Here is a 14,278-nt window from a genome sequence, read left to right as displayed (position 1 = left end):
TGGGGCAGACAATAATCAAGGGAATAATAGAGGCATGTGAAAAAGGAATGGCAGTAATCATGGGGGATTTTAACCTACATATCGATTGGTCAAATCAAATCGCACGAGGTAGCCTGGAGAAGGAATTCATAGAATGCATACGGGATTGTTTCTTAGAACAGTATGTTACAGAACCTACAAGGGAGCAAGCTATCTTAGATCTGGTCCTGCGTAATGAGACAGGAATAATAAACGATCTCCTAGTAAAAGACCCTCTCGGAATGAGTGATAACAGTATGGTTGAATTTGTAATACAGATTGAGGGTGAGGAAGTAGTGTCTCAAACGAGCATACTATGCTTAAACAAAGGGGATTACAGTGGGATGAGGGCAGAGTTAGCTAAAGTCGACTGGGAACATAGACTAAATGGTGGCACAATTGAGGAAGAGTGGAGGACTTTTAAGGAGCTCTTTCATAGTGCTCAACAAAAATATATTCCAGTGAAAAAGAAGGGCGGTAAGAGAAGGGATACCAGCCGTAGATAACCAAGGAAATAAAGGAGAGTACCAAATTAAAAACCAATGCGTATAAGGTGGCCAAGGTTAGTGGGAAACTAGAAGATTGGGAAAATTTTAAACGACAGCAAAGTATGACTAAGAAAGCAATAAAGAAAGGAAAGATAGATTACGAAAGTAAACTTGCGCAAAACATAAAAACAGATAGTAAAAGCTTTTACCGATATATAAAAAGGAAAAGAGTGACTAAAGTAAATGTTGGTCCTTTAGAAGATGAGAAGGGGGATTTAGTAATGGGAAATGTGGAAATGGCTGAGACCTTAAACAATTATTTTGCTTCGGTCTTCACAGTGGAAGACACAAAAACCATGCCAAAAATTGCTGGTCACGGGAATGTGGGAAGGGAGGACCTTGAGATAATCACTATCACTAGCCGGGTAGTGCAGGACAGGCTAATGGGACTCAAGGTAGACAAGTCCCCTGGTCCTGATGAAATGCATCCCAGGGTATTAAAAGAGATGGCGGAAGTTATAGCAGATGCATTGGTTATAATCTACCAAAATTCTCTGGACTCTGGGGAGGTACCAGTGGATTGGAAAGCAGCTAATGTAATGCCTCTGTTTAAAAAAGGGGGCAGACAAAAGGCAGGTAACTATAGGCCGGTTAGTTTAACATCTGTAGTGGGGAAAATGCTTGAAGCTATCATTAAGGAAGAAATAGCGGGACATCTGGATAGGAATAGTGCAATCAAGCAGATGCAACATGGATTCATGAAGGGGAAATCACGTTTAACTAATTTACTGGAATTCTTTGAAGATATAACAAGCATGGTGGATAGAGGTGTACCGATGGATGTGGTGTATTTAGATTTCCAAAAGGCATTCGATAAGGTGCCACACAAAAGGTTACTGCAGAAGATAAAAGTACACGGAGTCAGCGGAAATGTATTAGCATGGATAGAGAATTGGCTGGCTAACAGAAAGCAGAGAGTCAGGATAAATGGGTCCTTTTCAGGTTGGAAATCGGTGGTTAGTGGTGTGCCACAGGGATCGGTGCTGGGACCACAGCTGTTTACAATATACATAGATGACCTGGAGGAGGGGACAGAGTGTAGTGTAACAAAATTTGCAGATGACACAAAGATTAGTGGGGAAGCGGGTTGTGTAGAGGACACAGAGAGGCTGCAAAGAGATTTCGATAGGTTAAGCGAATGGGCTAAGGTTTGGTAGATGGAATACAATGTAGGAAAATGTGAGGTCATCCACCTTGGAAAAAAAAACAGTAAAAGGGAATATTATTTGAATGTGGAGAAATTACAATCTGCTGCGGTGCAGAGGGACCTGGAGGTCCTTGTGCATGAATCCCAAAAAGTTAGATTGCAGGTGCAGCAGTTAATCAGGAAGACGAATGGAATGTTGGCCTTCATTGCAAGAGGGATGGAGTACAAAAGCAGGGAGGTCCTGCTGCAACTGTACAGGGTATTGGTGAGGCCGCACCTGGAGTACTGCATGCAGTTTTGGTCACCTTACTTAAGGAAGGATATACTAGCTTTGGAGGGGGTACAGAGACGATTCACTAGGCTGATTCCAAAGATGAGGGGGTTACCTTATGATGATAGATTGAGTAGACTGGGTCTTTACTCGTTGGAGTTCAGAAGGATGAGGGGTGATCTTATAGAAACATTTAAAATAATGAAAGGGATAGACAAGATAGAGGCGGAGAGGTTGTTTCCACTAGTCGGGGCGACTAGAACTCGGGGGCACAGCCTCAAAATACAGGGGAGCCAATTTAAAACCGAGTTGAGAAGGAATTTCTTCTCCCAGAGGGTTATGAATCTGTGGAATTCTCCCAGGCAAGCAGTTGAGGCTAGCTCATTGAATGTATTCAAATCACAGATAGATAGATTTTTAACCAATAAGGGAATTAAGGGTTATGGGGAGCGGGCGGGTAAGTGGAGCTGAGTCCACGGCCAGATCAGCCATGATCTTTTTGAATGGCGGAGCAGGCTCGAGGGGCTAGATGGCCTACTCCTGTTCCTAATTCTTATGTTCTTATGTTCTTATGGAGCACTAAGGTCATTGTAGCATCCACACCGGCACTAGAGTCAGGAGTCAGAACCTTGGCTGATTTATTGCACCTTACTCCCCCACCCCAACATCATCACCCCTCCCTCGCCATGTCTTGATAGCTGCCGTGAATTCAGAGAAACACTGAACTCAGATGCTCCTAAAAAGTAAACCCAATTGGATTGCAGTTGTTATGTGTCTGTTTGAATGGGGTAAATGACCAGCAGCTGTGTAACATATCGAGGGGCTGATTTTGTGGGTGATAGGCAAAGTGTTTTGTAAAATATATAACATCACTCAGGAAGAAGTCATGGGAGTCATGCCCACTGAGCTAATCATTGCTGAACATGAATTATTTACAAGAAATTTTCTCTTCCGTGCCCCCTCCCATTTACCAATGCTGGCTGTAGCGAGGCCGCGGAGGGGAGAGGGGTTGTGTCCACGCAATGAGGCCTCATCCAAGTCACTGTGTGCACAAAACGACCTGACGGGGGCGGGGGGGTGGGTGGCGGAGAAGGGAGTCAGTCACTGGGTTCATCAAAACCCTGGTTGCCGTTTTTGGAGCGTGGGCAAGAACATCGGCAGGACCCAGGTACAGAGGAGTGGGAAGGTCAGCGAGTGTTTGTGACGAGATGTGGTGAATGTTTATGGCGGAGGAGCGGTGAGAGTTCGTGGCGGATGTGCGACAGATGAGGGTACAGGGCCCAGAAGAGCCGAGGGCCCAGTGGCAGCACGGGCCAGCCCACACTGTGATATGTGTAAGCACTAGGTCCGTGCAGCAGAGCAGGTCTCCAGCCGTCTTGGTTTACCTTTGCCACTGGATAAGGGCCTAGCTCTGGCAAGCCCATGTGGTGGCTGATGTGCAACGGTCACCACACGTTAAAAAAACCACGCACAGTAATTTTCCACCCCTTCAATTGGAGTTCAGGACTGGAACATCAGGTCCTTCATTGAAACATCTGTGAACTCGTGGAAGCAAGTCATCCTCGTTCGAGGGACCGCCTATGATGATGATGATGATGATGCTGTACAAGGAGACCTGAGGGGGGCGCGGGAGTGGGTGGAGGGTGTCAGTCACTAGGTGTACATCCAAGTAACCATTCTTCACGTGGCTTGAAAGTGTGGTCGTGTGGCTATTCAACTGTAGCAGGCCTGACAACTGTAATATATGCACCTGTGAGAATGCTCACAGGTTGGTAGAGCTGTGGCATTGTGAGTGGCTTACCTTGTTACGTGATGTTCACAAGACTCAAGAAAACCCTCAGTTGGGTCTAGGTCATCCAAGATGAGGTTTGAGTTTAGAAGGGACACCCTCTGTTATGTCTTGAATAAAGAGTCAGATTAGATACTGTAAGCTCAAAGTAAGGTGTGACCATAGACTTTATTACAGATCTCAAAGAGTGCCTCTCCAGCCTGTGAGGCCTCCTTATGTACAGGTGCTCCCAGGGATTGTTGGATCCCTTGGGACTCCAAGGGATAAGCCCTCTGGTGGTTAGACATGGTATTTACATGTTTACATACATAACAACACTCCCCCCCCCCAAATTCAATAGTGTAACTATTTACAACGTGAGTCGATCTGGGGCCTTCCTTTCCCTGGTTGATCGTCTTGGTGCAAATGCTGGTTTTGGTGAGTCATTTGTTGGGCCCTCGCTGGGCTGCTGCGTAGCTGGCCTTGCTGGGCTGCTGGGGGTGGTGAGTCTTGCTGAGCTGCTGCGGGTGATGGGTTCTGTTTCGTGGTCAACCGCTGGGTCGGTTGCCACTTGTGTGTGTGTTGGAGGGTCGAAAAAGGTGGAGTCTATTGTGGGTTGTTCTGAATAGTCCGTAAATCTGAGTTTGGTTTGGTCCAAGTGTTTCCTGAAGGTGAGTCCATTTGAGAGTTTGACCACAAACACCCTACTCCCCCCTCTTTGGCCAAAACAGTGCCAGGAAGCCACTTGGGACCTTGTCCATAGTTCAACACAAATACGGGATCGTTTATCTCAATTTCGCATGACACATTTGTGCAATCATGATATGTATTCTGTTGAAGACGGATGCTCTCTACCTGTTCATGTAGATCAGGGTGGACTAACGAGGGCCTTGTCTTAAGCGCCCTTTTCATGAGCAGTTCAGCGGGAGGGACCCCAGTGAGTGAGTGGGGTCTTGTGCAGTAACTTAGCAGGACTCGGGCTAGGCGAATCTGCAGTGAGCCTTCAGTTACCCATTTCAAGCTCTGCTTGATTGTTTGAACTGCTCGTTCTGTCTGACCGTTAGACGCTGGTTTAAACGGGGCAGACGTGACATGTTTAATCCCATTGCAGGTCATGAACTCCTTGAACTCGGCACCGGTAAAGCAAGGCCCATTGACATTTACAAGGCTATTAGGCAGGCCCTGCATGGCAAACATGGCCCGTAGGCATTCAATGGTGGCAGCGGACGTGCTTGCCGACATTATCACACATTCAATCCATTCGGAGTACGCATCTACAACCACTAAGAACATTTTTCCAAAGAATGGGCCTGCATACTTGACATGGACCCTGGAGCAGTTTGGAGGACCAGGACCATAAATTTAGTGGTGCCTCCCTGGGTGCATTGCTTAACTGTGAACATGTATTACATTTGTGCACGCAGGACTCTAAGTCTGCATCGATACCGGGCCACCACACGTGGGATCGGGCTATCGCTTTCATCATTACGATGCCTGGATGGGTGCTGTGGAGATCACTGATGAAAGTGTCCCTGCCCTTTTTTGGCATCACTACCCGATTACCCCATAGGAGGCAGTCTGCCGGTATAGACATTTCATCTCTGCGCCGCAGGTATGGCTTTATTTCTTCCTGCATCTCTAACGGGACACTAGATCAACTCCCATGGAGCACACAGTTTTTTTCTAAGGACAGTAAGGGGTCCTGGCTCATCCAAGTTCTAATCTGTTGGGTGATAACAGGTGATTGCTCACTCTCGAATGCTTCCATTACCATAACTAAATCTGTGTGCCATCTCCACACCTGTGGTGGGCAATGGCAGCTTACTGAGAGCATCAGCACAGTTTTCTGTGCCTGGCCTGTGGCAGATGGCATAGTTGTATCCGGACAATGTGAGCGCCCATCTCTGGATGTGGGCCGATGCATTCGTATTTATCCCCTTGCTTTCAGAAAAGAGGGATATAAGTAGCTTATGGTCAGTTTCCAATTCAAATTTGAGCCCGAACAGATATTGATGCATTTTCTTTACCCCGTAAATGCACGCTAACACTTATTTTTCAATCATACTGTAGGCCCTCTCAGCCTTAGACAGACTTCTGGATGCATAAGCAACTGGTTGCAATTTCTCAAATTCATTAGTTTGTTGCAATACACACCCGACCCCGTACGACAACGCATCACATGCTAGTACCAAATGCTTACATGGATCGTACAACACAAGCAATTTGTTTGAACATAACAGTTTCCTTGCTTTCTCAAAGGCATTTTCTAGGCTTTTATCTCATACTCATTCATCTCCTTTACGCAGTAAAGCATGTGGGGGTTCTAACAATGTGCTAAGAAGTTACCAAATTAGTTCAGGAGTCCTAGAAACGGCCGCAGCTCTGCCATGTTCTGTGGTCTCGGTGGGTTCTTGATTGCTTCTGTCTTCCAATCGGTGGGCCTGATGCCGTCTGCCACTTTTTAAAAAAGGAGGGAGAGAGAAAACAGGGAATTATAGACCGGTCAGCCTGACCTCAGTAGTGGGTAAAATGATGGAATCAATTATTAAGGATGTCATAGCAGTGCATCTGGAAAATGGTGACATGATAGGTCCAAGTCAGCATGGATTTGTGAAAGGGAAATCATGCTTGACAAATCTTCTGGAATTTTTTGAGGATGTTTCCAGTAAAGTGGACAAAGGAGAACCAGTTGATGTGGTATATTTGGACTTTCAGAAGGCTTTCGACAAGGTCCCACACAAGAGATTAATGTGCAAAGTTAAAGCACATGGGATTGGGGGTAGTGTGCTGACGTGGATTGAGAACTGGTTGTCAGACAGGAAGCAAAGAGTAGGAGTAAACGGGTACTTTTCAGAATGGCAGGCAGTGACTAGTGGAGTGCCGCAAGGTTCTGTGCTGGGGCCCCAGCTGTTTACATTGTACATTAATGATTTAGACGAGGGGATTAAATGCAGTATCTCCAAATTTGCGGATGATACTAAGTTGGGTGGCAGTGTGAGCTGCGAGGAGGATGCTATTAGGCTGCAGAGTGACTTGGATAGGTTAGGTGAGTGGGCAAATGCATGGCAGATGAAGTATAATGTGGATAAATGTGAGGTTATCCACTTTGGTGGTAAAAACAGAGAGACAGACTATTATCTGAATGGTGACAGATTAGGAAAAGGGAAGGTGCAACGAGACCTGGGTGTCATGGTACATCAGTCATTGAAGGTTGGCATGCAGGTACAGCAGGCGGTTAAGAAAGCAAATGGCATGTTGGCCTTCATAGCGAGGGGATTTGAATACAGGGGCAGGGAGGTGTTGCTACAGTTGTACAGGGCCTTGGTGAGGCCACACCTGGAGTATTGTGTACAGTTTTGGTCTCCTAACTTGAGGAAGGACATTCTTGCTATTGAGGGAGTGCAGCGAAGGTTCACCAGACTGATTCCCGGGATGGCGGGACTGACCTATCAAGAAAGATTGGATCAATTGGGCTTGTATTCACTGGAGTTCAGAAGAATGAGAGGGGACCTCATAGAAACGTTTAAAATTCTGACGGGTTTAGACAGGTTAGATGCAGAAAGAATGTTCCCAATGTTGGGGAGGTCCAGAACCAGGGGTCACAGTCTGAGGATAAGGGGTAAGCCATTTAGGACCGAGATGAGGAGAAACTTCTTCACCCAGAGAGTGGTGAACCTGTGGAATTCTCTACCACAGAAAGTAGTTGAGGCCAATTCACTAAATATATTCAAAAGGGAGTTAGATGAAGTCCTTACTACTCGGGGGATCAAGGGTTATGGCGAGAAAGCAGGAAGGGGGTACTGAAGTTTCATGTTCAGCCATGAACTCATTGAATGGCGGTGCAGGCTAGAAGGGCTGAATGGCCTGCTCCTGCACCTATTTTCTATGTTTCTATGTTTCTCCCCAGGAACTCCACTTCAGGCACCAGGAAAATGCACTTTGAGCGTTTTAGCCTGAGCCCTGCACGATTAAGCCGGCTAAGAACCTCCTCCAGGTTCTGCAGGTGTTCGACGATGTCCCAACCTGTAACCAAGATGTCGTCCTGGAAGACTACAGTGCACGGGACCGACTTCAGCAAGCTTTCCACGTTCCTCTGAAATATCGCCGTGGTCGATCGAATCCCAAACGGGCACCTGTTGTAAATGAAGAAACCTTTGTGTGTATTGATGCAGGTGAGGTGTTTCGATGACTCCTCCACCCCTTCAATTGGAGTTCAGGACTGGAACATCGGGTCCTTCATTGAAACACCTGTGAACTCATGGAAGCAAGTCATCCTCGCTCTAGGGACCGCCTATGATGATGATGATGATGATGCACAAGGAGACCTGAAGGGGTGGGGCTGGGTGGAGGGTGTCAGTCACTAGGTGTACATCCAAGTAACCATTCTTCACGTGGCTTGACAGTGTGGTCGTGGGGCTATTCAACTGTAGCAGGCCTGACAACTGTAATGTATGCACCTGTAGTATGCTCACAGGTTGGTAGAGCTGTTGCATTGTGAGTGGCTTACCCGGTTACATGATGTTCACAAGACTCAATAAAACCCCGCAGTTGGGTCTAGGTCATCCAAGATGAGGTATGAGTTTACAAGGGACATCCTCAATCACCCATTTAAAGTTGTTTTTCTTAAAAGTTGTCAAATGGGATATTAGTTTCACCTTCCGAGAAGTGAGTGAGACACAGTAGAAGAATAATTTAGTTAAGTAAAATTTTATATAAAAACTTGTAATTTCTATTAAACTTGAACAATGTAATAAAATAAAAAATTTTATGAATACAAATTTTCACAACAGAAAACATTATGAACAACAAACAACAACAACAAGAGTATAAACACCACTGAAAAGACCCTGCACCCTCCCACAATTTTATCTGCGGCAAACTTTCCCAACGCCTTTCCTCCCCAATTCCCCCCCCGATCCTTGGCCCTGACCCCCTCCTCTTCCTCCCGCTAACAATACCCCTGGCCCTGCCCACATCGGGACCAGTACATCGTGCACCAGCAGATTACCTCGAGCATGACTGCTGAGGGTGGGGTGGGGGGGGGGCAGGGGGCGACAATGGCAGTGCTATGTTTGGGGGTTCTGGAGAAGATGGAGGTGCTAAGGACCCATCTTCAAAGTCGGAAAAAACTGGTTCCTCCCGATGATCAGATGCTGTCACCATTGGTGGTATGGCACCTTGGGGTGCAGTGCTATATCCCCCAACCGTCGATTGCCACATAGCATTGGCATTGGTGGTCTGGGTGTTCTCCCTCACCACGGCAATCAGCTCTGCCATGTCCTCCAGGCTGCTAAAGTCGCACTGTTTTCAGACAACCCAGCAATGGCCTGGAGGAGCTGTCGAATCAAGTTGCTGCTGATCCTGGACAGTCCCACCATGTCCAGGCTAGCATCTGCCTGTCGCGCAGCATTCCCATTTTGGCAGTTCAGCTGCCGCAGATTCACCATGGGGATCAGTGTGTGCCATTGCAGTCTGCTTGGTCCCGTTTCCTCAAGCCGATGAGGAACCAGTGGCTGCAGGTAGAAAGGACCCTTGAAATCCCGCCATCCCTCCCACCTCATGCACCACCACCGTTACAACGCTTTGAGGAGTGTTCTCCCCCACCACCATCTCCTCCATCTCCCCCACCACCATCTCTTCATTTGGTCCTCCCTACAATGACTCCTCTCTGGGAGGGGCAGGTGGCTCTACCTGTGCAACTGTAAAAACTTAACGTTAATGGTTGGCGATAGGAGAGGGATCAAAGGTAACATCAGAGCAATTCATTTTGCGCAGGCTTATGTGGAGAACAAACATTTTTTACTGAGAATCATTACATGAAAGTATCATAAGCAAAATATAAAGAAAGCACATGACATAACAAAACTTCAGTCCCAAACAGATTGGTTTCCAAGTGGCACAGTGTGATCAACCAAAAAATCACGTCACAACTAACAACATTTTTTGGTCCCAGCATTACATTACATTCTACATTATATTGCCATAAGATTGAATTACATGACTGCAGTACAGCCCAAGGATTATGCAGACTTACCCTCCGGGAGAACTGGTTCAGCACCAACATGCCCCCGTCAGGGCTACAGTGCGTTCCTCGAGGTCCATCAGAGAAATAATCTTAGGCGGACCACTACGCATTTTGTGGAGCTCTGCCCTATTGCCGGCTAGTTTTTTCTGCAAAGGTGACAAAAATGTATGTGAACTAATTTGACAGCTACTAATACAAACCCACACACACATACATACACATATATATACATATAGGTACACATCTCCAATTAACCATCCCTGTCTTTTCGTCAAGGAGTGCACGATTTAGGTTTTGTTGCCACACAAATGTTGCATGATGAACACATGAAAATACAGAGGACTAGCACAATGAGATCGATGATGGGAAACAAAAATACACCAAGTTTTACAACATAATAAAACATGGCACTACTTAAGAGTAAATTGTCAATGCATGATAAAAGTTAGTACTTACTCTTGCAGATCCAACGATGTCATTCCACCGTTTGCGGCATAAATTTGACCCCCGCATCACGGGCGCAACGGAGGATACCGCCTCAGCGATCTTTCGCCATAACCGCTGATACATGGACGGTGACGGTTTCCCTCGTCCACCCCGTGTTAACTGATTCCAGCGAGCCTCCACTTCCTCCACCAATGACTCCTGGGCTTCCTCCGAGAAAGGAATGGCCCTTTTTCTCCCACCTAACGCCCTCTCCACTTCCATGGCTTGATTTTCCATTTTGTTGATATTTATTTATATATATATATATTTGAATTTAATTATTTATTTTTTTTTCTTTTTAAGATTTTAAGATCTATTATTATAATAATTATTATTAGTTATATTATGAATGATATTATTTTATATTATGATATTAATTGTAAATATACTGAATATAATCAATGTACTCCTCAAAAACACCTCACAAATCCTCTCACAGCTCCTCTCTCACTGACCTCAACCAATCTCTACAGCTTCAAGATGTCCAGTGCTGTCCTATTCTTCTCTGCACATGTGCAGGGTCACCCTTGACCCCGAAATCGCGGGAGAATGACCGCGCCATAGATTCAGACCTGGAACTTTGTGTTCGCAGGTGCAACACGTGTGCCCAGCTAGGCAATGCACCCAGGGAAGTCCCCCTTAGCCCCTGGCCATGGCCTGCCAAGCCTTGGTCACGCATCCATGTGGACTACGCAGGTCCTTTCATGGGGAAAATGTTTTTGGTTGTAGTAGATGCCTACTCCAAATGGATCGAGTGTGACATTTTAAATTCAAGCACATCCTCTGCCACGGTAGAAAGTCTACGGGCAATGTTTGCCGCCCACGGTCTACCGGACGTCTTGGTCAGCGACAATGGCCCGTGCTTCACAAGTACTGAATTCCAGGACTTCATGGCAGGCAATGGAATTAACCATGTCAGAACGGCACCATTCAAGCCGGCCTCAAACGGCCAGGCAGAACGAGCAGTGCAGATAATCAAACAGGGGATGCTCAGAATCCAAGGGGGTTCCCTACAATGCCGCTTATCACGCCTCCTGTTGGCCTATCGATCCCGACCACACTCGCTCACAGGAGTTCCACCCGCAGAGCTGCTAATGAAAAGGACACTCAAAACCCGGCTATCCCTTTTACACCCCACCATGAAAGAAATTGTTGAGAGCAGGCGCCAGCCACAATATGACTACCATGACAGGAATGCGAGGGCGCGATGTATTGATGTAAATGATCCTGTTTTTGTCCTCAACTACGCTGCAGGGCCCAAATGGCTTGCAGGCACTGTGATTGCCAAAGAGGGAAATAGGATTCTGGTCGTTAAACTTACCAATGGACAAATCTGCCGCAAACACGTGGATCAAACAAAAAGGAGGTTCAGCAACCCCATAGAAGAAGCAGAGGAAGAACACGATGTAGAGTTCACTCCACCACAGGTGACCGAACACCGGAACCAAAGGGAGGAAAGCCCAATCACTGTGGGCAGTCTGGATAGGCCTGAGGCACCGCAAACAGCAGACACTCAGGCCAGCACCCAACAACCGGAGCCCCAACTCAGGCGCTCTACAAGAGAGCATAAACCATCAGAGAGACTCAACCTGTGATCCCAATAAGACTTTGGCGGGGAGGTGATGTCATGTATTCAACTAGCATTGTAACCCATGTGTAAACTGACCTAAGTTGTACACTGTGAGAACAATGACCACTAGGTGAGAGACACTCCTAACCTGGACCTTCAGGTATAAAAGGGGAAGCTCCACCCACCTTCATCACTTGAGTGCTAAGGAGTAAAGGACAGGTCACAGACTGACCTTCTATCAAGTATGGGTCTCGTGTGCATTTATACTGTATAGTAAGGACGTATCAGAATCGACGATCAGGAATAAACTAGGGATTCATATTTAGGAGAATCCAGTAAACAGTAACCAACATCGATTTAGAAGGGGAAGTTCTTAAAGTTTTTAGGAAGAGGACTATGGAAATGACATGTACCTAAACATTCAAAAACCAATTGACAAAATTCCATGGGGATAAAATAAAGTAACTACAGGTTAAGAAGCAATGCAATCTTGTTAGAAGACTTGTGATGGGCTGGGGGATTGAAGTACCGAGTAAGGTGCACCAAGATTCACTATTAGGAACCCAACTCTTTCTAATTTCTATCAATTGCTTGGGTGCAGAAACTGAATGCTAATTGGTCAGATCGGCAGATGATATCGAACTAGTTAATTCTGAGGTGGCTGTTTGGAAACTACAAAATGAGTTGGACATCATTTGTGAGTGTGCGGAGCAATAGCAGACGTAAAGTACTGCACTTAGGAAGAAGTACTCTAGGAATGGTGTTGAAATAGTTAAGGGTGAAGTTGAGAGGCATCTAACAGTCTTATTGGATTTGATGACAAGGACTTTTCTTCTGAAACCCGCACAACCTTGAATGGCACGTGATGGTAAACCAAGGAACATGAGGTTGGGAGGCATTCTACTGAAATCTTCCCAGGAAGTGCCTGTTAAAAGTTTCCTCCATCCACTATAACTGCAGCTGCCTGCCTTCAGCTCGTCATATTGCATGTAAATGTAGCCTACTGTGGACTATCTGCGGACTCATTCTCCATATTATTTTCCTTCATTACCACTTATTTCTCACCTCCAAGACACATGTCCACTGTAAAGGAGGGTGTTAGATGAATAATGAGTCTCAGACTTGAGAAAATACAGTGGAGCCTATTGCTGAAGCTGGCTGTAAACCTGTGGGTCTTTAGAAGCAGTGACGGACTGCGAATACCAATTGGATATCATAGGCATTAAAGATACTGCAAAGTTCAAGTGAATAATTAAACATTTCTGCAACTTTATAGAAAGTTATGGATTGCACTTGTTCCTCCCTTCTGAGATTACAACAATGAGAATATGGAGCAGGTAATGAAATCAAACCTTACCAGTAGATGCCCATACCAGAAGGTCTACAGTCAAGGAGGCCATATCTTGATCTCTCATAATCAGTAGTGAGATGGCTGTGCTTCCAACAACAACTCATATTTTGCACCTTTAACATAGTAAAACATCCCAAGGCACTTCACAGAAACATTAGCAAACAAAATTTGACACCGAGCAACATAAGGAGATATTAGGACAGATGACCAAAATTTGGTCAAAGAGGTAGGTTTCAAGTGGAGTCTTAAAGGAGGAAAGAGAGGTATAAAGGCAGAGGTTTAGGGATACAATGTGAGAATTATGCCTGCAACTGGCAGCAGATTTGTAGCCTCTTTCTACTAGAAGCATAGACCTGTCAGTGAATGTTCATGATCACAATAGTGAGTCTTTATGCTCCCATTTCATTCCAGGCAATCTTGTGTGATCTAAATCACATTAGTCAATTGGCAGTGCATCGCCTTATCGAAAAGGTCATGAATGCTCTATCCAATGGACATCTCATTCCATATCTACATCCCATGGATCCAGCAAAATAGGGAGAGTGAGTATTCAACTTTTATTGAGTGGCAGGTTTCCCTCCAGTGCAGCATGCTATTGATAGAAACCATAGGTGAACAATTTGGTACCTTAGTGCCTCCCATTAGCTCTGGGGCGCTAGAGTATTATCTCCAGGGCGAGGTGAACCCAGTGCCACATGCAAATCCCCCTCCCCCCAGTCATATAGCGCCGCCACTAACAGTTATTGCCCGGGGCCTCAACACCAGGTGAATCGTGACTGTGAACCTTAAAAAAAATCAAACTGCTACACTTGGTTACATTAATGGGGTCTGTACTGGCAGTCAACATCACCCTCCAGGATCTACGGTGGAGGGAGCAGAGGCAAAGGGAAAGACTGGAACTAATGCCCAGAGGGAGGAGGACGGCCATCAGGGCTCTCAACAGGAGACCTTACCCTCCGAGGGTATTGTGAGAGCACTTCTCCTCCCTCCAATTAAGCAAGGAGCAGTGTAGTGGAAGGCTCCGCTTCACAAGGAGGTGGTCACAGAACTCCGCCATCTCCTGCAACCAAACCTCCAGCCTCAGATCAAGACGA

The sequence above is a fragment of the Pristiophorus japonicus genome, chromosome 12 (genome assembly GCF_044704955.1).
Source record: "Pristiophorus japonicus isolate sPriJap1 chromosome 12, sPriJap1.hap1, whole genome shotgun sequence".
NCBI classification, from domain to species: domain Eukaryota; kingdom Metazoa; phylum Chordata; class Chondrichthyes; family Pristiophoridae; genus Pristiophorus; species Pristiophorus japonicus.
The sequence above is the reverse complement of the archived record's forward strand: the minus strand, read 5'-3'. Positions refer to the sequence as shown.